The following is a 26,760-nucleotide window of genomic DNA, read 5'->3' on the forward strand; positions in this document are numbered from 1 at the left end:
CATTTTTATTTTATACAATATTTTCAGGGTACATGGAATATGAATAAATAGAGAGATTAGAGAGATCACTACATGAATGAAATAATTGCTCCATATGTAAATACACTGTGTGGAGTTTGATCAAAAACATAAGAAATATTCAGTCTTCCCACAAACATCTGAGTTTTTTCAAATAGGAATAGACTGACAGAAGTGGTCTGTCTTTCTGTTCCTGTCTAATCCGATTTTTTTTTCCACTCCTGAAGCAGCTTCTACTAGGGGGTAAGCTTGTTTTGCATCTGAATTACACTCCAATAAAAATCTCAAAGACAAAGCCCTCTATTCAGATGATCTTTACTCCATGTCCCCTATGTGCTGTTCTGGTGAGACAAAAATATGAATCTTATCAAAGATGCATATTTTGATAGGAGGACCCTGTCATATTCTGTTTACTTTTGATTGGGAAAAAACCCAAACAAACAAGGGCTGGATGAGTAAATCCAAGAAATTCTTCAAAAATGAAAGGATACCTCAAGAACTACAGATCAACAGAACAAAAATAACCTACTTTATATCCTGCATACCCATCATTTGTCAGGTATTCTCCTCAATGGTGTAATGGAGAGAAATTAAAAAACTGAGTTTTTCCTCTATAGCAAAATAGATATAAAAGCAATGGATGAAAAATTATGGCATCAAGAAATCTCTTTACACTTTCTGATATGGTATAAAAAGCCAGTCTCAAGAAGGGTTGTTGAGTATAAAGCCTGGTGGTCTCAGCATTTTTAAAAGTGAGATAATCTTTTTCTCTGGAGGTTGACGTACTAGAAAATTTTACATCATTGAAAGAAACACATGCACGGGAATCATCACAATTGATGGCAATAATTAAACTTACAGTATTATTTTTCTTATAATAAATATTGTTGCATATGCCCAGACACACACACACACAAGATCAGGATAGTTGTTTCTGTTAAATTGTCTTGAAACTGAGTTATCAATCAAGCAGAAGTGAGACTGGAATTTAAGGAAACAGAATTTCATTTGTAGTCTGGGGTATATTTCCTAGCAATTAATGCTGTTTAAGGATGACTCTGTTTTGAAACATGCCAAAGCCAAGGGTTGCAACATCATATTAGATACTAAGAAAGACCTCTGTCTACTCAGTCTCAGCTCCATAACTATTAGAGGTTTTCCATGTTGGCAGTCTCAGGTATGACTTGATTCCTGTTACAATGTGAGCTAACATTATTTCAGAACTATACTTAACCTAAGACATGCTCTTCACAGGAAAGATACAGTTTTACAATGGAATAGTACTGAATGTAGTTGGGTGTACTAAATATTTTGAAACCATGAATCAGCTTGTATTTTCAGGATATCATTGGTATATCTGAAAACATCCTGCACAAAAAAAATAAAAAAAAAGAGACTATTGCATAGACATCTATTATTATTTCTATGAAATTGTAGCAGATGTTAAATGCTTTGAAAATTTGCAGGATACCTCAAAACCTTTCATAAAAGGTCTCTAGGTAGCAGCTGCCAGTGTAAGTTTAAAAGCAAAGGGTAGAGTTGCATTTGAGTGGTGATGAAAAATGTCACTTCTTGCAGTGGAGATCTTTAATTAGTTTTGAGTAAAACACATTTTTTTTCCAAGATGAAGAACATAAAATCCTAGCTCCTCTTTCCATTCTCTGTCTATACTTATGTCTGTACAATCTTTTTGTCATACACAGCAAAATATTTGTTAAAAATGCATCATTTTCTGTGATGGATAAGTATTAAAACACATGTATGGAAAATTGAATGCACAGATTTTACAGTCAGCTGTACTATATAGGTTACCAATGAAACTACCCAGCAGAAGGTTATGAAGATATAAAATAGTTGTGTCAGATGTGAATATCTCAAGATTCTGTGGCCCAATGACAACAGCATTCTGCTGCTAGAGGTTAAATCCTCCTTCTTGCATTGCAGAATCAGTAGGGAAGGTGCACAAACAGCACTGAGAGAAGGCAAAGGTGTTCTTCAGACATATCTAAGAAAGAGAATTACAGTCAGGGTTCTTCTAGATGTTAGTCTCTTCTATACACACCTATTTTCAGAGGATCTCAGCTTCCATGAGTACAGGTCCCAGCAGATCCCACAAGTGGCCTGTCTTGTCCTTGAGTTGTTCATCTCACTCTGGCCCCACATGTGATCTGCAGCTCTGGACCTTCTCCCGAGGAACTCCTCTCATTGTGTTCAGTCATGGAAAAAGCAGCAGCACCCTGACTATGGTTCAGTTTGCTGAGTATTGTGCAAATAAAAGATCCAGAATTAACTGTCCCATTTTGAGAGAGGGACAGGAGTTTGAATACAGTCCAAACTGTACCCGAAAGCAGAACTATATATAAAATGAGACAAAAAGAAACAAAAAGAAACAAAAAGGAATATTTTTTGGACAATCTCCACAAACACCTCTCCAGTCTATTCAACTTACAGGAATGGAGGCACCTTGCTTAGGTGCTCTGAATTTCCAGGCTGTGTAATCTACATTAGATGTTTCTACCAGTCAATGTGCGTCCTGTCACAAAACCAAGATTTCTGAAATTGGCAGAAATTTGAGTCTTCTCATTGCTTATAATTCTGACCAGATTTATTCCTTAAAAGAATGGAACAAGCTTCATATACAAAAGACAGTTCTTCAACTTTAAGTTCCAGCAGAATGAGGATCATCTTTACTATAGATCTTTTAAAACTGAGTTGAAAGAAATCTATCACTCTCATCTCTCTTCTAAACAAAGACTGTCAGAAAAAGAAAATTGTAGAGAAATTTGTGTGAGATACTTTGAAAACTGGAAAAATGGAAACTTAAGGAAATGGCTCTGATTCAAGAACTGAGCAATATAAACTCAAGAGGTTTAAAGACTTGCAATCTCTAAATGTTATCTGGAACACAACCCCCCACTTACTTTAAATTATATAAATGAAAGAGCCTGGTAGAAGCATTCTTAAAATTATACTATTTTTTCCCCTCCAAATAAAGGTCAGCAATTTTATTGTCTTTCCACATTTCTACTGCAAGAGAAAATTTATAGGCAAAAATTTGCCTCATGGAAGGATTCAGATTTCATATAGTTCACATATCATCTTAAACAAGAGGATTTATATAATCCAAGATAAAGAGTGTACTGTGCACTCCTTAGGTACATGTATATTCTTCCTGATATGTGCACATCCTCCTGACTGCCCAGACAAAACATGTCCTAAGGCTACCTCTTCAGACAGTAAGGTACTTGCTGACAGCTCTGGGCTTTGAGACAAATTAAAATAAGCCAATTTTTCAGTCTGTAGGTCTAATAAAGCTTCTGGCTTTCAGTTTTGTCAATGACTATGAATAAAATTCCTTGAAAAGAGAGAAGACAGGCTGCTTAGTTTTCTGATGAGGGTGATTTTAAGGTGAAGATCAATTCCACAGTTCCACATTTCAGCCCTCATCAGTGAGAAGCTCCTCTCATTAGAGAAGCAGGAACAAAAAGTTTTCGATTTCTACTGATCCATTCTGGCTCCTCAAATCTCTTCTCACAATTGCCTCTGAAATGAGTCCTACTTGAAGATGTAATGGGGGCCAAAATGTATATCTGGTATGTATGTCTGGTCTTTTAGAGTTTAATTTGGTGACATCAATGCATAGTTACAAAAATTTCAGAAAATTTTTTACCAATACTGAGCTTGTTTTGTTCAGAGCTTTACAATATGCCTTCAAGTTAATGTTCTCACAGTGATGTGCATCCTCATTCCCTTGCCAGTCATGTATTCATGTCTGAACACTTCATTTTTTTGAAAGATGTTATGTTATCAGATCAAAGAATCCTGTAAGCAGCAGCAACTAAACTATATTTGGAGACCAGAAAATTGAGAAAAAGATTTTACCTTTCTTTCAGTGCTAGAAATATTTGCATTACAGCTCTATCCTAAAGACAGAGGTTTACACACTGACCAAGTGGGAAACCTTGTGGAAAATGAAGGTAAATAATTATGGTGGAAAAGAAGCAGAATTATTTAGGATGTAATGTAAAAGGCAAAAATATTCTACTTTCCTTTGTAACTGTAAATGGCAATGTTTTTGTGACAACTTTAATCAATGCTTTCCTACCTTCACAAAGATATGGCTCTACATTCTGCACAGTTCTTTTGATTTCTGCAAACTCTTCCCTGGTAACATCTTTTCTGACATTCCACTGGCTTCTACAGAAAAGAGTAAAGGTCTCATTGTTAGATCTTCATCATGCTCACTCACCCAGTAACAAACTTCTGTGTATATCTAAATATCCATGAGATAAACTGTGGATTATCTCTTTCTTGCTATAAAAAGAAAATTTCTTTAGTTTAAAAAGTGTGTGGTTTCAATACAAACACGTACACACATACGAGATTTTAAATTGGTTTTACAGACTGCAAAAAGTTGTAGAAATTGCTGGGGACAATCAGCCAAGGAGAGTTTTAAATTTTTTTATTTTTTTACAAGTTGATTTTTTTGTCAGAAAATTAATACATTTTAGTGCTTAGTCCTGTCCCTTGGTATAGAATTTTTATGAAGAGAAAAATCGTCCCACCAACTCTACTGCTGAGACAATTTCTTTTCTGGGAAATACCCATATGAAGAAAGCATGAAAGTAAGTTTATATGTCTGAAAAAATTAAGGCCGTATTTATATACTTGATTTTGTCATTAATTATCTCATCTAATGGGGTTAGGTCTTCAAGTCACACAAGCTGTATTACAATTTGTTGCTAATGACTCCATACATTTATGGAGCTTCATAAATTGTTTTTAAGCAAAGTAGGCTTGAATAATTCAAACATTGCCATGAATGTTAGTGCTTGCAAGATCAGTAAAAGCATCTCTCTTAACCAAATGGCCAGTGGAAACCAAATTTGTTGCAATTTGTGTTGATCTAAAAATAAAAGAAAAATGGATTGCTGCTGTTTAGCAGTTGTGTCTCTAATGTAAATATAAGGTGCAGGAAGAATAAATTCCTCTTTGTAGTATTGAAGCTGTCCAGCAACGTTACCTCACTTCAGCCTACATAAGCTTAAATGAATGTGAAAATAATTCTAATGAACTTGATAAGGGGGTATATTTTTTAAGTTACCAAAAATGCCAATAATATTAATATTAATGCTTTCATTTCAGTTTTATAATTTCTCTTGTTTCATTGTCCCATAGGACTTTGAAATAGTGATTTATTTTCATTGCACTCTTTTGACCTAAGAGTAGCCTCTGTCATATATCACAGCCTCTATGGGTGTAGGGAAGCCCAGGAAGCTGGTTTATCCAAAGCCATGCATCTGATGACTGGCAGTAATACTGCTGTTGCTTGGATATCATGTGCTCCAAACAGCATTAAATAATGATTCTTTTAATGAGTGGTTATACTGACATGTCATTCTACACAATCTAGAATAAAGAAGGAGCATTTCAGTTGGAAGGAGACTAAAATGATCATTTAGGACAACTGGTGACCAATCTAGGGCTGACCAAAAGCTAAAACATTGTTGAGACCATTGCCCAAATCCTTCTTAAATGTAGACCACCCCTCTAGGAAGTCTGTTTAGGGCTGACCACTCTCCTGGTAAAGGAATGCTTCTTCATATCCACTCTAAACCTTCCCTGACACTTTGACCTGCTCCCATGCATCCTTCAGTTGGATACCAGGGAGAAGAGATTAGCACCTCCCTCTTTACCTCCCCTCCTCAGGAATATGCGGAGGGCAATGAAGTCATTCCTCAACATCATGTTTTCCAGTTTAGACTAGCCCAAAGTCCTTAGCCGGGCCTCACAGGACATTCCTTATGACCTGCTCACCAGCTTTTTGGCCTCCTCTGGATGGATTCCAGGATACAGTTTTCTCTCTTGACTTCCAGGGAGCACAGCTGGCTCCCACTGAGCCTGCTGTCATCAGCACCCCTGGACTCTTTCCTGCAGCTTGCTCTCCAGCCACCCTTGCAAATTCTTCTTGTGCTTGGTGTTACACCATCCCAGTGCAGAATCCAGTATTTGGACTTGTCCAATTTAATCCTATTAATCACAGCCCAGTGCTACAGTCTATTAAGATTCTTCCTCCTATTAGAGGACATCAAGTTAATTAAAGATGGCTTTCCCTTTGTAAGCCCATGTTGATTGTGCCTGATGATCACATTATTTTTTAAATGCCTTCCACTAGTACCACGTGTAATGTTATACATACTTTTTTTTTCAGAAGTTGAGGCTAGTCTAATAGATCTGTAATTCCTTAGGCCTGTCCTCGTCCCCTTTGGTATATGTAAGAAACACTGGCCAGTTTCCAGTCAGTAAGGACCTCCCCAGACTCCCAAGACCTCTCGTAGATGATTGAGAGGGGTCCTGCTATGATATCTGCCAGTGCCTTAAGAACTCTGGTTAGTTCTGGTTCATGAACTTGAAAGAAACATTACACGCACACTTCTGGATTATCCCAGAACTGGCAGCTGCCCTGTGGGAATAATCCAGGTCCCACAAGGCCAACATAAATTATTCATGTCCCATCTCTGTCAGTCATCGATTATCAACATATTTTGGTAGAAAACCGGCACAGGTTCCTACAGTCCAAGAACTGAGCTGGGAAGATCCACTTCCTGGGCTGGAAGGTGACATTTCTTTGCATGAAACAGTGCATTCTGCTCAATGGTTTTCTTTGTTTTTTCTTCTGTCTTCTCTGTGGCATGATCATTGACAGTGAAAGCTGATTGGAGGTGAAACAGAACAAAGTGTATAGGTTTGACACTAGTTTTAGACTGAGAACCTCAGTGTGCTGTGTGAGAAATTGTGGGTATCCCCTTCCTGGAAGTGTTCATGTCCAGGGTGGATGTGGCTCTGAGCAGCCTGGTTTAGTGGAAGGTGCCCCTGTCCATGACATCGAGTTTGGTATTAGATGATACATAAGGTCCCTTCCAATCCACATCATTCTAGGATTCTGTACAGTTTTCTGTGTGGGTGAATATGGTTGCTGACTCCCCAAAAGGAAGCCCAGCAGGATGGCTCTTCCAGGTCAGAAATCTTTATGCCTATTGCATGGTTATTCTATTCTTGTAAAAGGATTTTTGCAAAGTTATCTCAGACTTCAACCTCATCTTCATTTCTGGTGAAGAATGAACTTGAATTCAAAAAGTACAAAGCAACTCCTGTCTAGGTTTTTCTGGCTTAAATATTCCACGTAAATATCACTACTAGACAGGATACCACCATGATGAGATAAGAATTTGAATTTCAGAATAATCCAAACATTTCTTCCATGATGCCTGTAGTCATTTGAAGTCAGAGACCCCTAGAACAAAGAATGATTTGGGGTCATATTCAGCACTTGCACTTTGGAAATAAAATGTGCAACACTGATATGTGCCTTGACTCAAGATGCAGCTCTGGTACTGAGGACAAGGTGTGACTTTGCAAAGTAGATCTTCCATGCACAGAGAACAGGCAATCCAAATCCTCTCTCATAAAGATGTTTCTCTGGAAGAAAACATTGACAGTAATGGGGCTAGAAAAGCAAATTAAGTCTTCCTAGGAAATAAAATCTATCTATTTGTGAAGAAAGGACAAATCCCACTTCTCCATCACAGCTTCTACCATTTAAGTGTGTATGTGGTATAAATATGATATACGTATATATAAAAGGTATATTTAAATTTTTATATATATATGTGTATGAGTGTGCACATATGATAAAAGTCATGATGGAGAAGTGAGATTTGTTCTTTCTTCCCAAGTAGGCAGAGATATAGATATATGGTAAAATAAAATTATTTTGAAATGTTAGCTGCCTGGAAAGAAGAGGGAGAGAGAGAAATAATATATCTTCTATATATGTTTTATAATACTGGGAGGTATTCAGGCTGGAGTGATAGTTGTTGTATAAGAAGTGGCACCAATAAATAAATTATAGTTTTGCATAAAAAGATGGGAATTTGGAATACACTGTGAAAGTAGTTTGGGAATCACTGAACAATTTCAGTGAGTTGCTTTACATCCAGCCACTGGAGCCATCTGTCAGTTAAATGACAGCTCTGCTGGTAAACAAAAATGATGTTGCTGTTGCAAATATATGTGCCAGCAGTGAAAGTAGATGCCTTCAACAGAAATAGATTGCATCCTCTCCAAATTCATATAAATCATGGTCCTATTATTATGGCAGGGAAAAAAAATATCTATCACATTTTAATACTTACATGGCAGTATTCTTTATTTGTGTAATTGTTTGACATCACTACAATATTTTCAAAAAGTGATGTCACAATTAAAGTGATCATATCTTCAAACTCACAAACTGTTGAAACTTTTACTCCTTGATGAAAAAATGCATCTATGAGCTCATTCTGAAAAACAAAGTATGGAGATAATCTATAATTTAAAGTATCATATAAGATACAAAATATATTTTGCATTCTTATTCTATTCATTAGCCTGTTAACTTTTTAACTTGCCTTGAGTAGCATCAATAACATTTCAATGCATTTTGTCACCCCTTGAGTTCCAGGTTCTTATGAATTTTTATAATTATTACAACATTTGTAGTAATAATTAAGTCTATAAATTATGTTGGATAATTGGACAATAGTTTTTTGAGCAGCTTGTAATTTTACAAAAGAATTTATCTGTAGTAATGAATCTTCAAAAATTTCTTTAAACCCATTGTAATTTCATTGGTATTTTGCAAAATACATTCACCTATGGTTTTGTCACTACTTATTTATTTGTATTGTTGTGTAAACAGTCACTGATACACTGTAGTTTTCTCAGGTGAGACACTTTGATAATAAGAGCAAAAAGTGCTGAGTGTAATTCTGAAGACAGAGAAGGAATTTGTATCACAGAGGAAGGCCAGCAAAGTTACAAATTCTTTTGGAAATTAAAATAGTTAACTTTATTTATCAGTATTTTTCTTCACTACCAACAAAATAATCTACTATGATCTGATACCTGCTTGTTTTTTTCCTTATCATTGCCACTTGGTAGGTTTGCAGGGTTTAATTGATAGCAATTGTTAGAAAATCTCTTTATTTGAAACCAGATGTTCATACAACTTTTCTCAATGCCTGTTTTATAAAATTAAGCAAAATGGTAAAATTATCCTAGGGGCCAGTAGTGCATTTGTGACAAGGTGTTACCTGTGTGGCAGTGACTGAGCATGAGTGGTGCCAGTCACTGCTGAATTCCAGGATGTGTGCCACATCAGAGCTAGTGGGGAGCTAGGATTTGTTACCCACCTGGAATCAATCCCAACACTTCCCAAGCTGCTTTACACTTTAAACCACTATGCATTAAAGTTCAGATTCTTGAGGTAAAATGAGACACTCACACGCCATTTCAAGAGTTTAAATCCAGTGTGGGAGAGCACTGCCAATAATGACACTCAGGGCTGCTCCCAAAAACAAGGACAACTGAATATTCTGTCATTATATATGTATCCATCTTCATAAGCCTTGGCACTTTCATGCTTCCTAATTAGGCCCTTCTGAGAGGCATAAAAGAAGTGCTTGAGTGCTTGAGTACCCAGCTAAGGCTCTGACCCCACCACATCCACATAGATGAGAAAGGACTTTTCTACCTTTTCCTCTCATGGCTTCACCACAGTTTTGTTGGATGGAGGCTGTCCTGTTCCAGACAGGTGTTTTGTCCTGTTTTGTCAGAAAGCAGATGAAGATGGATGTATAGATGAATAGTTAGGAAACTCAGGTAGAAGGCAGTAGAAGTCTTTGTGTTGAAGGAGTGTTTGTTTTATTTAAATAGAAATAGCTTAACGAGAAGACTGAGAGCTTCCAGCTCCAGAGTACTGTTTGCTGATGAATGCATTCTTCATGTAGGTGGGAGGTATGGATTACTGTCCCTCAGGCAGAGAGCAGGGGAACTTAACTCAGTGCTGTTAATGCTCCAATCACTCAGGAGCTGGTCCCAAAGGATATCAAATCTTTCAAGTATCTGAGCCAAATTTAATACCTAGAAGAGGAGAAAAGACAGCACCATGGACCAAGACTTTCTGTTTTTCTGATAAATGGTGTTGAAATCATTGCCTACAGAAGAAGCTGCTAGGTTAGAGACTGTGGATGATTGAAATGTCAGTCTTCCCAAGCCCACAATTATTCTGGAATTTAATGCTAGCCTTTATCTCTTTTCCTAATTTTGAGAGGCACATAGGATTTGACAACGTTATTTGGATCCCTCTTCGTCTCCACCTTTGACTCATTGCCATTTTTAATAAGTCTTAAAATATACAGAGTGAAGAAAATTTCTTATATAATACATCCTAGTTATCTGTTCTAGTTCACTTCCACTTGTTTATTTCCCACAGAGCAGGGCTGTAAACTTGGTTAGCCTTTCACCTTTTCTTCTCTACGACCATGTATGTCTACAGCAGGTACACCGAAACTGAAGATGGGAACCATGGGAAACTCCCATTTGTTATTTAATTATAAACTTGACATTGCACAACATGCAAAATTAAAATCTCCAGCTTGTTCTTGCCCCAGTTATTTTGAGAACATTCTCTTCAGGGTTTTAACAGCCCTTTGCTATAGATGGCACAAATTCATGCTCCTTCCAGCTGATGGAATATGATCATTTTTGACTGTGGCCTTCATTTTATTTATCACCTGAGTCTAGTAGAGAGAAAGTCACCACCTCTTGTTGGCTGAGTTTTGGAGAAGGCACTGTGTGCAGGACTGTTTCACATCTGAAATATGGCTGTAACTGGCATGGGAATTCTTGGCCAGGATGGGGCATAGCTGCCCAGTCATCCTCCAATCTTACATTTATAGAATCATAGAATGGCTTGGTTTGGAAGGGACCTTTTCCATCCAGTTCCAACCCTCTGCCATGGGCAGGGACAGCTGCCATTAGCCCAGGCTGCTCAGAGATCCATCCAGTCTGGTCTTGAACAGCACCAAGGGTGGGGTATCACATCTCTGTGCAACTGGTCCCAGTTCCTCACCACCCTCACATTTGCTGGTTTAGTCAAGGGAAGCCCTAGTTCAGGCACTGGGAGGTGTCACCTCCAAAGGAAGCAAAATGTAAGGTAAGAATATTTGACTCTGGTAGGAGTGTGGGTTTCTATTATATAATTACAGTTATAAAAAATGCTAACACTGCAAGCTGCCATAATTTAGTTTCTACTAAATTGACCTTCCTTTTGGACTTTGCCAGAAGGCTTGATTCATTAAAACTCATTGAGTTATTAGACATATTTGGTTGAAAATTACTTCAGGAATAAAAAGCAGTCATGGCAGGCTGAATCACATCTTCAAAAGTGAACCTTAGTAACTCAGAGGAGATGATGTTGACTCAGATTTCAGCCCACATCTATCCATAAGTGTGCATTTTAAACTTCTGTGCTGTAGGATGTAGAAATATCTTGCATTTTTTTCATTTGTTTAAATCTGAAGATATTTTTAATATCTAAATTATTTTCTCTTCCTACCTAAAGTAAGTTTTGACTTCAGTAGGTTTCCATAAACTGAGAATAATGCCTTGTACTTTCGTCAGTCATTAGATCCACAGATTGCTCTACAAGTATGATTCCTTTTAAACTTTCATAAACATTTACTCTAGCATTTCACTTGAAAATATCTAAGCATTCTATTATATCAGTGCATGCAGCTCTATCCTCTTATTAAATCAAGTGTGTCATCTTGTGCTCCTACAACCTTAGAGACACAGTAGGCAGTGCTCTGAAATTGTCAAGGGACGTGAGAATGTAGCCATTATATTTTATACAGCATGCTAAATGATTAATATTTGTAAATTAATGCATTTAAATTGTATGTGCATGAGACACTCAAAGCCTTGCAAATATAACTGAGAGACTCATTTGAAAAAAAATACACCTGACAACTTCTGTTTTTCCTATTGGATTCCATTTGGACTAGTCAAGTGAAAAAGCAAGAGTGGCATGTAAGAATCATAATACACAAGGTATAGAGTATTTCTGAGCAATTATAACATGCCTAGGAAGGTGTTGCAAGGCATAAGGCTGAAAGGCCAAATGACTTTACCCACTTGAGAAATGCAATAATTCCCTGGAAATGCACCGCCTGGAGTATATTATTACTGTTATGAAATAGAATTCATGAATAGAAAGAAGGAAAATGGTGAGGAGGGGGACAGGCCTATCTATGCATGTATTAAATAATTATATAATAATAATAAATAATGCTAGTGGGTATGACATCAGAGCCAATCAAACAGGCTCAGTAATGTCCAGAGTACTGCAGACATTTCATAATTAAGTAATAAGACATGACAGAGCATGAATTGTGTTGTATTAATTCTCATTGAGTGTTGTTGGAAGCCAAGGGGATGAGGGCTGGGTGCCATCGGTCCATCCAGCTGTGAATTAATCCTTTCCCATTCTCACAATGGAACTGCTTATTGTGGTTTTATGAAATGTTAATTTTTAAAATATTTATATTGTTAATTAAGTGATGAGTTTCTAAGCCATGATGGCATTCAGCACAATTCTTTCAGTAATTCTGAGCAGTGCATTGTGCTGTCTGCTACTCCCTGCTCACATCTCCACACTCAGTCAAACCAGCTGTTTTCTATTGTCCGTTTGCTAATGCATTCTAATATCCTGCCTCCTAATGCCTACTCTCATATTTGCATTCATTTGCATATAAGAAGCATCTAGATATGCCAGTAATGGTTAGTGAAGTCCTTTGAGTATATAAAGTGCTATGGAAGTGCTAAATATGGCTTTTGTTTACTATTCATAGAAAACACTGATGTAGTGGGGGGTATTGTGGATGTCCCTTGTCACTTAGAACTTTGTTCATACATTGTGATTGGGAGCAGTGGGTTTTAAAAGTAAAAATAATGCTTTTGGGTTTTGTGCATTTGTAAAATTAGGACATCTATTTTTCTTTGCTACTATGTGACTCCCAGTCAGATCCCACTTACTCAGGTTCTCCATTTTCTGTATTATTTTATGTGGTACTCTACAATGCTCTTTAATTTAGTGCAAACCATTTTCTTTGGTGACCTGAGACTGGCTTGAGACTTAATGCTGGTGTTTAACATCTCCAGTAAATGTTTTGGCTTTGATCTCAATGGGAGTCACTTCACACTTTCTAGGCTCATGGAATCTACATTCCTGAACAGACTGCAGAAGATTTATCACCAGAGGCATCCTGAAAAGTACATCATGTTTAGCTATATAAAATCACAAAGGGAGATGCCTAGGCAAGCAAGAAAATCCATCTGGGCATTAGTTTGTGATTGCTGTTCTTCTATTGCAGTTAGAAATGCTCAGTAACATATAAAAGTCCCTGAAGTGCTACTGAAGTGACAGAGATGATTCTGTGACATTCATGTGCGGAGCAGGGTGTCAATGTGACCTACAAAATGTCCACACCAGGACTACCAGGGCCAGAGAATACTGACAGTGAGAAAACTTGAACTTCTGCAAAGAAATTGCAGAGATGAATGCCAAGACACTTTTTTTATAGGTCAACATAAAGATTGAAATCTCTAAGTAATACCAGTGGGACAAGCATAAAAATCCTGCACTGGCTAGTGGATAAATAACATTTTTTTCTGACCCCAATACCAGTTACTTTATTTTGTGAGCAAAGATATGAAAAAGTTTCTTTGGCAAACATCAAGCAAGCACACATTATTTAAAAATGTTGATAGAAATCACACTTCTACATGTCATTTCTTCCCAAGTCCTTCATATATTTAACTTCTCCCTGGTGATCTGTTGTTTTTGGAGATATCAATTACTTCATGTAGCAACCCAAACACATAATTGAAAGTTGAAACAACTAAAGGGATCACCCCTATTTAAAACTGCATTTATAATCACAAGCAGAAAAGCTGTAATTACCAGGACTGAGATTGTCACTCATTATGCCACATCATTTATCAATGGTGATCTTGTAAGCAAAAGAAAAAAAATATTCTTATTGTATGTTATAATCATGCACTTGACATTCAGTTCTTGGGTCTTTGCACTTTATAAAGTCTAGGTTTATTTGTACCTTAGCAGAAAAATGTTTTCTTTTTCACCTAGACATACACACATATCGCTTTTTTTCCAAAATCAAAAGATGATTTAAATTTTAAAAGTGTCTCATTCTGAAGGGCATCGAGAGAGATATCCTTGGAGTAAGGAACACAGCAATATCCAGGTAGCTGTTCAATAATATGTCATATTGAAAATTATATTATACAGTGTATATAAATGTATACACAGGTCCATATAAAACCCCAAAAATATATATACAATGTTATTAAGATATATTTAACACATATAAATTATTTGAGTAGCTTTTCTCAGACCACCATTTTGCTGGACCCACCTTCATCCAGTCACTTTGTAAGGACATGAAGCAGTTTTGTCTTGAAGCAGGCAGTCATGAATCATGGCAGTGTGGCATTTCTCTGTAAAAGGAAACAATTTTTTTTTTCTCCACATTAGGTGGTTTGGACTCTCCCTGCATCTGGATGGTAGCTACTGGTCCCCATCTCTGACGTGGTTTTTAGTATGCCTTTTGTGACTGAGGCTTGAGCACATCGCCAGTGCAGGGTCATTCTGATCCAAGCCTTTTAATTTCCATATTTTTTGCCTGGGCAAATGAAGTCGGGCTGATCCCTGGGCATCTGGAACGGTGGACACAAGTTGTATTTTAACTGTCAATTATTTTATGTGTGGCATCAAGATACTCTTCAGTAATGGCCGTGCAGTAAATTATTTACACAAATTAATTAAAGGAAAACATGTATATATATGTGAGATCAGAGTTACAGATAATGTGTACTTACTGTATATACACTTTGTTTTGCTCTGTGGCTCCTCAGTCCTTTCAACTTCCATTGCCTTGCTTTTCATCTCATTTTCTGGGAAGGTAAATGACTGTTAAGGAAAAGAGCACTATTTATTTGGTGGTAGTTTTTTTTGTTATGGATTTTGTTATGAATGTGTTCAATGGTTACCAAACAGTATCTGATTTGGCTTACTATCAAGTGCTTGATAAACTTTTACTATTCCTGTGGAAACACTGTTTTAGAAGCATGTGTTTTCTGTTCAGTTTCTTTATCAGAACACAAAGTAAACATTTTCCTCTCCGTAGTGATTCTTGCACTTCCAATTCACAGCTCAAGTCTGTTTCACATATGTGGGTATTTAGTGCCACTTAAAACACATTTGGTTCCAGCTTCCTAGAGAATGATTCAAAAGCCTAAACATAGGTGCCTAATACCATTTAAATGCCTGAGGATATCCTGCCTGGCATCCAGCTGCAGCTTCAGCAGGGCTCTGGTCTCCCACAGATCTTGTGTTGTCTCTCTCAGGCTCATGCAGATGCTCTGAATACCCCAGGATGTTTAAAACAGTATGGAATGACAGTGCTGAGGCACCTGTGCTGCTCCCTGCTCTCTGCAAGCATTCCTGGAGCAAGCAGCTCAGGTTTATATTCATGTTTCTGTATTTCTAAATGCCACGTGTAGGGGCAAGCCAAAAAACGATCAGGAGCTTTTGAATAGTCATGAATATTTACATCCTGCTACCCATAGTACAATAAAGCATGAAGCCTCATATTCTCATTTCTTAAACAATCAAAACATACTTGTAGATCAAATTTAATGCATATATTTTTTCCGTTTGAATACATCGTGATTAAAAGTTCATGACCTTGGTTATATTATGCAATTTGAAAAATCGCCAACAATGTCCATGGTGATTAAATATTCCACTTTGTAATTATTTTGTAACTTTTGTTCTGCTCTTTGCTCACTCCAAAAATTATCATAAAATTTTGAAAGATGTCCTCAGTGCAGAATATGTCCATAAAATATTAAATATTCAATTTTCCTCTATCATGGCTTGAAAAATTCATAATTACATGATGATCCACATAATAACTCATTCTGAAAAGTCATATATGGCACTCCCCCTGTGACTGAGTTAATAATTTACTGCTGTGTGGGATTTTCACTCTGCACTGTTAGTCTTGGGAACATTTATTAAGCAAATGTTCATTTGCAAAGATCAGAATGTGAATGAAGAGGGTAAGAATTTAATGAGGAGTGACAGACAGGTGAACTGATTCCATATAGTTCTTTACTACAGGAGAAAGCAGATAGCTTTATCTTTCATAGCCTCGATAGACACATGAAATGAAATATAGAAGACGGGGCAAAAGGAAAAAAAAGGTACTTTCCTAGACGGGCCAATGGAAGGATAAATCAGTGAACTCATGAACGTGATTCACACCAGTTGAAATGGTTGATTTTAGTCTATGCCTTTGGACTTGCATAGAAGCGATATTTAGACTTTTTATTTTGGAGATACTTGCCCATTTTTTCAATAGAGTACTTACAGCATTTGAAAAATAAAGACAAGTTTAAATTTTGGGTTCAAAATGCATTCTAGTTTATGGCTAACCTTTATTATCTTCAGATGTAAGAAACCAACAATATAATATGAGAACGGGTGTCACAACTTTGTCTATATTTTTTTTTTCAGTAAATAATGAAAGGATTTGCTACACATTAATTGTGTAGCTTCTTTCTATGATTTTAGGGTGTTTTCTCATCAGACCTAGGTTAAATAATGTTGTTTCTGGGTTTTATTTGCAAAATAAATTCAAGGAAAAAAATACAATGTCACAGAAAGATTTTATAATTGATTTAGAGTTCAGTTTTGCAAAGTATCAAACATGCTGTTCCTGATACAGCAAAAAGTTAATACATTTATTCAAGACTTTTGAAATAATCACTTCATTGAAGGTAGGTGAGTACAAATTTGGTGTTTTACTGCCTAAGGGGCATTTCATTAAATCTGAGATAATTTAAACAATAATCAATTGCCACTGGATATGTAAGGACATAGCATACAACTATACTTTCAAAAGATGCCTAAATATAATGTCCTAAAGATAAAAACTTATAATATTTTATGTATAGGGAAAAAAAAATATTTGGCACAAAACTGCGTTTTTCAGTTGACTTACTTTATTTATTTACTTTTATTCCTCCAGGGATGTTTTTTTCAGTAGACTTTTCTTCTCCATAAAAGTTTAAATTTACTAAAATATTATTGTTCTCTAGAGTCCCAAAATATCATTTTGGACAAGTGCAACATTTATTTCTAAATCATTGCCAAGATGAAAATAATTCTCATAAAGATGCAAGTTACTTTTCGGATGTGTTATGTTTCTCTTTTTAATTTTTTGGGAGCTGTGGTGAAGGATTTTATAATCAATGATGCACAGTACATTTGTATTTTTGAAAACTGAAGTAGCACATCAAAGTAGATGTGTGGAAATAATGATCTGAAACATAATTTTTTGAAAAAAAGGTGCAAAAATTAATTTTGTTTAAAAGTTACACATTTTGAAGGAGAATTCTCAGTCTGTAAGAATCATTTTCCTGGATATAAAGGCTTCAGCTGAGGATGTTTAGATTTGTTTAGACATTTGACTTGAATATTTAATTTTCAAAAGTTGATCCACAGATATGCTGGAAATGAGACAGGACTTTGGCCTACATTTTTGATGGGCAATACTGACTTCCAGCCTTATTAGTGGAATTTGTCAGTTATGTGACAAACTTAAAAATGAACAGATATACACAGGAAATATTTAGTTTAAAGAGTTTGAACGGGGATATCATAAAGAGAGAATGAGGTGACATTGAGATCTGAAGGGAAAAAAATGATAAAATTTAATCACACAGACTAAAGAGGTATAAGGAGAATTTTTCCTAGAGTTCAGTCACTAGGTATGACAGAGATAGGAAAGACCTAATCTCTGATTTCAAGAAAATAAATTTATTTGACCAAAGACTGATGTATAGCATTACAGTCAACGGAGAGAAATAAGCAGCAGTTTTATGGCATAGTCCATTTCCCTCTGAAATAGAAATTTGGCAAGATTAGTGATCCCTTAGTGCCTGTTTCTGTAAATTCTATGTTATCTATCTGTGTGAGATTAATTTCATCTGAGGGAACTATGAATTGCAAAGACGATGTGGTTGTGCAAAAAAGTGCAGACCTTAGGCATGTCTGTTGTGGTTTTCCTCAATAAAGATAAAAGGGTGCCAAACGCCTTTGTACAAAAAAGTAAGTTAAATTTTGTCTGCAATAGAACCCCCACTCCTTGAAGTGAGATCCTGGTGAGAGGTGGCTGGAGGTAAAGCCAATTCTTCCACCTTGCTACCAGGTCCAGCTGCCATTGGGTAGTGTTGTATCACGAGAGTAATAACATTCCTTGTTTCCAGAACCATATTACTTCCCAGCCAAGAAATCCTAACCTCTCCTGTGCTGAAGTCCCTCTCTGGTCTTCCAGAGCTCATCCACATTATCACCACTATGTCAAATAGCTTCTCCTGAATTTTTAATCCTAAAATGTTTCACAAAGATAGAAAGAAAAACAAACCACATTCATAAAGAAAAAAAATTGGCTGAAAAAGAGTAGTGGGCAGAAGTTATAGAAAATAATTTTTTGATGTCATGGACACATAGTAATGGGACTCATTAATCCAAGAGTCCACATCCAGATCCATTTCTTCAGTATTTATTTTAAAATTTACCCTTACATGTACATATTTTTAAGCACCACTTAAAATGAGTGAGACATTGAAGTAGGCTGTTGCAAGTATCTGGGATTAAAGATCACTAGCATAAACAAAAATCTACAATTTAATTTCCTGATGGCTTTTATTGGTAGATATTTAAAAAAAAATTTAAAATGTAGCTTGAATTTTATGTACCTCATTTGAAGGCTTTATACTTACTTTCTTGAGGAGACTTCTCCAGACAAGGTTTTCAGCAAGCCCCTTCTCTTCAGCTGTTTGCATCTAAGAAGAATGTTAAATCTAGCTGAGCTTCATAGCGCATGTATTTTGAAATAATTTTAGTTATTTACACTAGATGTATTTTAAATGCTACATTACTGAAAATAGATTGATAGATTTACAGGGCCAGATGCTGGACTTTGATGATCCCTTGTGGGGTCTCTCCCAATTCAGGATATGCTGATTCTATTTTTGTTTTTTTTTAAATACACAAGATAGCAATGGGAAAGGAGAAAAAGATGGGTTTGATCCCCAAAATTCTGTCATAGATAATTTTTTTGAAGCAGAGCAAGCACTCACTCTTCTTTCCTGTGCAGGCTGGGAGCAGTGGGAATTACCAGCTCCTGTGAGAGCTCTGAGCACAGGTTTCTGCAATGGGAACAGCATCATTCAGACCAGCTCGGCATCCTGTCTCCCAAATTATACAAATTGTACTATTCTATGGTTGATGTAAATCAGTTTTACCACAAAGTCTGGGATCCAGCTCTACTTTTCTACTGAGCCTGGGTGTCTACATGAAGATGCCAGCCTATGAGTTGAGTGGTGGTTCCCATCACATCAAAGAACATCCAGTGCTGGATTCAGTTGCCTGAACAGAGGAGTTTACGGATGGGAAAAACACCAGGCAAGTCCATGGTAGGCTGGTAGCTTTCTGGACCAGCAGCTGAAGGCCATGCAGTCTCTACCTGCTCTGCAAAGTCTTTCTCCAGGCTTTATCCACAGATTAGATCTCCATGCTCAGCTCACATTCACCTACAGAGACTCCTAAATGCAGAGCTCTTAATTTCATCCACAATCTTGCCCCTCAGACCTACTTCAGCTGCTTCAACATAGGCATCTAAATAAAGCTATTTCAAGCTGTATTTCACTGGCTGTGACAGGATACTCTGTTTGGTCTTCAGATTCCACTTGGCATGTTTCAAGGCCTGCCATAAATTGTGTATCAGGTTTACTATCTCACTGCAAGTACTTAGGATTTCAAACCTCAGGCTGTGTAAAGTGGCAAAGTGTTCCCGTGAAATGAAAAAAAAGTTTCTGTACTTACACAATTAAACTAAGCTCCAAGTGTTTCTTGGTATGTATTTTGGAGGAAAGAGTGAATAAAAAGCTCTGAATTTCAGGTGTCATAAACAATGAAAATAAGGACTTGTAGCATTTCAAATATTTTTGCTGTTCTTTCTTTATTTGATTTTTCACATCATTGCCATTAAAATGAAATGTTTCCAAGAGATGTTGAGTGTTTTCTTTCTAGCTCATGACTTAAAAGGTGTGCAGCCTTAGAGAATGCTGTGGGCTTTGTGTTTTGTCTGTCAAAACAAAACAAAACAAAAGCCAACATATTCTCTAAACAGCATTAAATTGCTTCTTTTAAAAAGATGCTTCATTATGCCTTTCATGTATTCATGTAGTACAAAAGAAAAGCAATTGGTCAGATCTCCCTAGTAGGCACAAAACCTGTTCAGCTGCTTTTATCCCACCTTATAAATGTCTTAGCACAAAGAATCCCTGCCAGAACTTAATGCTTTGGGCTTTCTGCATGTAGTAGTGGATGGTACCCTGGAACTAGAGTTCAGAACATCACTGCTGAGATTTAAAATCCACCAGGGTGCAAAAGGAAAAGTAAAATGTCAAGATTAGCATTTGGCAGCTCCAGTTGTTTGTTAAATGTGAGAAAAAAACAGGCAAAAGTGGGAAAAATAGGCTTGCTGATTATATTGGGATATTTGTTATTTATACTGTGTCATTTTGCAATGGCATATATAAACAGAAGTTTGGTAGATGTTTACTGAAAGTTGTGATTGCCCCTCTTGTGCGTATAAGAGTATCTGGAACTTGGATGCAACAATAAAATAAACATGATGTCAAAACACATTAGAATTAAAAAAACCCCAAAACACTGCTGTTAATAGGGCAGTAAGAGCCATATACTGTGTATAAATAGGCTTGAAAAGTTCATAACCTAGATAGCAGATGTCATATCAACCAAGATGTGTCATATCAACTCCTCTAAAGTTAGTGAAGCCAGACCGAAATTTTCATTATATTTTTCAGGTTAGACCTTGACACTGTCATGATTCTGTTAATGCCATAATAATCAACATATAGGTGTACTAAGGCTATTCTGAAGTACTTCATGAAGAGATTTAATTTACAAATAAATATGAAAACTACACAGATGAAGGGAAAATATATTTAGTGAGAAGAATAGCTAAGCTCTGCAGGAGAGCCCCCTGACCTCTGCTCCACAACTTGTTCCCAGGTATCTACTATCTACTATCTATGTACTATCAGTATGGGATGTGCCAAGCCTTTAGAAAATTTACCTAACAATTAGTGTTAATGCATGGTGTAGCTTTTTCTTTCTTAGATGCAGCATCACAAAATTTTTGACAACTTTGAAAATTATCATTAGACTTTCAGACCAACTAACTGAAGAACAAAAATCTCTCTAATTGGCCTATCTTTATCACTGTTTTAATAAAAAAGCTGCAGATCATATGATTTAAAATTACAATTCACTTTTGAGCTCATAACTCCCTTATTTAAGAAATTAATAGAATAAAATCACGGAAGTCCTAAATTACATTGCAAAACGTAGCTAAATAAAACATGTTATTAAATACCGTAATGAAAGAAGGAAAGTGCTCAAAAGTCATTTAGACCACATGGACATCATTAATGAAGAGGATGCACTCAAATGTTTTCAATCACAGAATAAAAATATTCCTTGACACGATGAAAAACTGTCAGTTGTAAAGTAAAGAAATTCTTAAAATTAGATTGCACTGAATGACTGTCTCTGGCAAGACAAATCTTGTCTTCCTTTGATCTTCTGATAATGCCAACATATACTTTTGAGAGGTCTGGAAAGGAACCCACAGAGGATCCTCACTTGCCAAAATCAGTAACATTCATTTCCATGCCTGAGAGACAGAAATGCTGGCTAATAAGAGAAACATGCTCACTGGAGGCAGGAGGAACACTTGTTCATGCCTAGTTCAGTGTACCAAAGTGACTGCTGAAAAATGATTCAGTCTGGTAAAACTCTTAGGTGTAGGACTGTCACTCTTGTTTTCTGTATCTGCCAGACTCAGTAAGGTTCCATTATGCAAGTCAGCTCTGCCTGGGGGCTTGTCTATCTTGAACATTCAAATTTCCAAAACAATTCTATTGCTTTCTTTCATGAGTCAGTATTTGTGTTCTGTCTTTTCAGTTTTACATTGTGTCTTTTTCTTCATCTCCTTTTCAGCTTGTAACACCTCTTTGGTACATGCAGATCCAAATGTGATGCAGAGTCAAATCCATGCTTTCAGTTTATGAAAGGTAAGTTATGTATTTTCCCTTTGCACATGAATATTTTTCATTTCATGCCAAGTATGGAATAAATTTGTTGAGGAGGGCAAAATCTCTATCTTTCATATATCTTGTTTGTTACGTTGGGGTTTAGAACAGGGTTCTGTCAGGTTAGCACAGGTAAAAACAAAGTGTGATTACATGGAAAATCTTCCTGTGATGAACATCACAAAATAAATCTTGATGAACACCTGAGAGGTATTAGCCCACGCTACATCATTTAATTCACTTGTGCATATTTTTAAACAAGGCAAGTTTAAGGATGTGATCACTTACTGTATTTTCCAAGAAATCTGGACTATTCATCATGTGAATAGTGCAAGAACGTTCCATTAATGAACATCTGGTTGGTACTTTTCCTTCTCCTTATACCACAACCACTGATAATGTTCCAGAATTTCTTGTGAGCTTTCCTATGTTGCCTATTGACACATGGTAACACACTTGGAAATTTTTTAGATTTGTATTTACAATATTTATCAGAATTGAGAGATGTTTTACCAGGGGAGACATGATTAAATTTTCCAGAAATCTGAGATGCCTAGGATCTTCCGTTTTAGCCTTTTACTATGCTGTATTTTATAAGCACAAAGATATTTAATTGTATCAGTGAATAATCAGATGTTATACTCCAGAACTTTTAATGCCTTCTTCACATTTTCACCCATACTTCGTCATCTTGTTCTCCCTTTCCTCAGTTTCTTTTCCTTGTCACTTTCACCTGTCATGTCTGGGACTACAGGCTTCTTCCCAGATGGGCTCTTACACTCCATTTGTTCCACTCATTCTCCCCAGTTTACCAGCTTTTGCCTGCCTCCAGCTCTCAGCCAATTTGGCTACATACATCCCTTTGTTTTGACACTTTGGTTCCCTGTAAATGTTCTAGATGTTTTTCCTGAACAGCCTCAGATTGACTCACCCAGCTCTTGAGTAAATTTGCAAAGCAGCTCTTTATAACTTCTGCTTCCTTTGTTTGGTGTATGTTAGTAGAGCTTGCTGCACTGGTAGGAGATACTCAAACAAGTTCTGAAGAGATATGAGCTGGGAATTTTTGCTGCAGCTTTCCAAAAGTTTATAAAATGCTCAGATGGGAATAGATGCTCACAAAGATAACCAAAAGCTCATTAACATTGCCTAAAAATGTAAATTTCTTACTGGTGCTTTTGGAAACTCTTAAAGCCTTCAGCAAAAAAGCAACCAGCCAGCCAAATACCAACACAACACTGGGCTCAGTCTAAATCTGTTCACTCCTTACTAACACATTAGGCTAAACAGAGAACAGTGAAATACTCGTAAAGTTTTTGCTAAAAACTGATGGGCCTTTACAAGAAATGTGAAGCAAATTTCTCATTTTAAGGTCAAGAGTCCCTGACTACAATCACTGTTAGACCCCCGCTCAGGGATTAAAATTTGGGAAAACTAAGTCTGTGAGTCTAGAGTGGGAGTATAGAATGCTATAGAATAGAACAATTAGCCTGGAAGGGACTTACAGCTATTGTTTGTTTCAACTACAGTTAGATTTATTGGAGGAACTGTTGGACTGAGATCCCAAGGACAACAAGAGGATATGAAGACAATACTATCTGGTTGATTTTACTGCAGGAAAAGATTGTATTCACCTCCCTAGCTGTGAACAGTCTAAGTGGCCATAAGACTGCAATACAGGGACAACATGACAAGGGGGAAATTTTGCTTTTATGTATTGTAGAGCTAACTTCCAGAGGGACTGGCGTAAAATCCCTCATGCTGGATTTGACATTGTTGGCTGTTTTGAGAGAATGAACATCAAAAAACCACATGAAGCATGCAGGTCAGCAATCACATAAACTCCTTTTGTTCTAAGGACTAATTGAGACCTCCAAGGAGGTCATGGTCCAGGAGAGGACAGTTCTGTAGTGTTCTGTTGTCTCCAGAACTCCCTTGAGCAAAACTGATTTACTCAAGCTTGGCACTGAAGCTGGAATCAGATCCCCACTGTACAACAAACAGGGCTATTAAATGATTCATGGTTTATTGCAAGGATTCCCTTTTCAGGATTAATACTGTTAGTCATACATTTATGGCTAACAGCATACAAAACTGAACAAATTGCTTCAACATAATAGGACAAAGCAGTTCTAGAGAGCTAGAAGCCAGTTATAATGTACAGAAAGTCAATGTATAGATGCTGATATAATGGGCTGATTATAGATATTATAATGAAATGTGTATGTTGAAGAGGACAGGAAAATAACTTATGCATGCAATAGAGGAGTATATCTAAAACTTCCTAAGTATATTTATACTATATTTTTCCAGAAAGAGATTTTATTAGTCACAGTGAAATTTATTATGTAGACAAAATAAAATATTTTCTGATAAATTCTGTATTTGATTCAATATTCACACACCTTTTTTTTTTTGTTTTGTTTTGACTGGAATTTTGAAAAATTAGTTCCAATTGAAACATGAGATCTAAATGTTTAATTTTTAAAAGAAAGATATATTGTCTGTACAAAAATGTAAATTTTCTGAGAAATCTCCCAGAACATATAATTGGAATTCCTACCCCTTCTATTTCCTTGAAAACAACACATCTTCATATTTCTGGAATGATTGATGCAGAGATTGACTTCATTTACCAAAAAAAAAAAAAAAAAAACCCAATAAAACCCAATTATAAATTATTTCTTGAGTTTCAAAGGAAGGAGGAGTTCTGGGGGTGGGGGGGAGTGAAGTAATAAGACTAAATAAGTGTAAACAAATTACTGATTATCCAAGTGTTTCTATTTCATTATTTTTAGTGTGTTCATGTATTTAATGTATTTTTAGTATATATTGAGTCCCAAACAGGCAAAAAGGAATTCAGTGTCAGGCAGGCTAGCTAAATAATTGAGGTGAGAAAATATCCATACATGTGCTAAAGAACCCATGTGCAATGTTCAAACACTAAAATTTATACCTGTGGTGGAAATATGAGATATGTGTAAATTGAATACCAATATGTATAAACTCCGTATTTACATAGATGCATATGCATATGGGTAACAACATATATATATTCACATACATGTAAATGTTTCACAAAAAGATTTTATGCAGTATAATGCCACAAAATAAGCTGTGCTTCCAAAAAGAAAATATTTTGTAAGATATGTAAACTGCAGTGAAGGCTGCATTGAAGTACTCAAAAATTATTTGGTTAAAGGGTAAATACACCTTGTAACTCATAATGAAAATCTTATAGGTAGGGGTGGAGATTAACACTGCAGGCTGTCTGCAGAATATTAATAAAATTCAATACAGTTTCTAAAAGGTATAATTTATATTTTGTGGAAATGAGTCTCTTTTCTAATAAAATTCTTCTGTCCTTCATTCTGTTCATATAATTTTTCTATAAATCATCCTGTAGGAATTTTTTCTAAATATTCATCTCTGAGAGAACCTATTTAAATAAACCCTCTTAGCAAGGTATTTCAGAATTAAAATTACACCATGAGCAATACTTTATCCAATATGCTTCCTTCTATAGAATTTTTTGTGACTAAACCAATATTTTGCAGAATAACATTATGTTAAAATAGCTGATCTGAAGTGAGGCTTCTAGTATATAAACACTATGTAAAAAAGATCAACAAATTACATTTAACCATTTTAATTTAACTGGTCTCTGAACCTGTGCAAAAGTAGCTGATTTTCTTTCCACATCTACATATATAGTGGTAAAAAACCTAAGGGCATTGCACACAATGAAAGAATAAGAAAGCAGAAAAATGCTCCTGGTTATACTTTATTTTCTTGGATTTGCAGTAAACTAGAACCTTATGCTTTTTGTAGTTGTGTAGAAATAAAGTCTGTGATGTCCCTGGAATTCTTGGGGATGTTTGATCAAAGAAATGGGTAAATTGTTTTTTTAGAGTGAAAGGCTGGAACCAAAACAGAAGACAAAACCTGGCACCATTTGCTAGATGATGAAAGCTTATATTCCAGTTCTGAGCCCTACTTCATAGTGACTTCCTAATTCTTAGGTTGCATATTTACCTGAAGCAGGAGAGGGCTTGCATGTGATTTTCTCAATTAGGATTCACTTATGAAGTTAATTATTGTCATTGAGAAATGGAAAACAAGTAGCAAATGGAGGTTAAAATTTCAGAAGTTGGGTCACATTTTCTTTCCTTTAAGTTCATATTTCCACAATGTGTAAAGTGCACAAAAGAAAAGGAAAAGATCTTTTTGCAAAAAAAGGCATTTTTCCTCATGCCACGCATAAATCCTACCAGAGAAGGTATTTGCTGCTAGGTTTCCAGGAAACCTGGAAATGGAACAGAATAATACTGTATATGCAACACTTGGGGCTTGCTAACAAAAGACTTAAACTTGTGTGGAAACTGACTGATGCATAGGAGCAAGCAAACAAATGTTTCACTACAGAACCCGCAGCACAGACCAACATTTCTTCTAAAGTTAGATATTTGGTCAATAATAATGATATTACTAGGCAATATACTGTATTTATATGGCATTTATTACATTTAATAACACAGCAATATATAGTGGTATATAATGGCACAAAAATATTACTTATAAACGTTA

General features: G+C 36.1%; 1 long non-coding RNA gene across 1 annotated transcript; it reads right to left on the reverse strand.

Moving 5' to 3' along the window:
- Window positions 1–3,996: 3,996 nt before the first annotated feature.
- Window positions 3,997–14,868, reverse strand: LOC306806123. The gene is made up of 5 exons (XR_013775404.1): window positions 14,803–14,868; window positions 14,340–14,421; window positions 9,593–9,981; window positions 8,214–8,360; window positions 3,997–7,312 (listed from the first exon to the last, which is right to left on the reverse strand). It is a non-coding gene; the product is annotated as an uncharacterized lncRNA (long non-coding RNA).
- Between the last annotated feature and the right edge of the window lie 11,892 nt (window positions 14,869–26,760).

The sequence above is a fragment of the Erithacus rubecula genome, assembly GCF_903797595.1.
Source record: "Erithacus rubecula genome assembly, chromosome: 1".
Lineage (NCBI taxonomy): Eukaryota > Metazoa > Chordata > Aves > Passeriformes > Muscicapidae > Erithacus > Erithacus rubecula.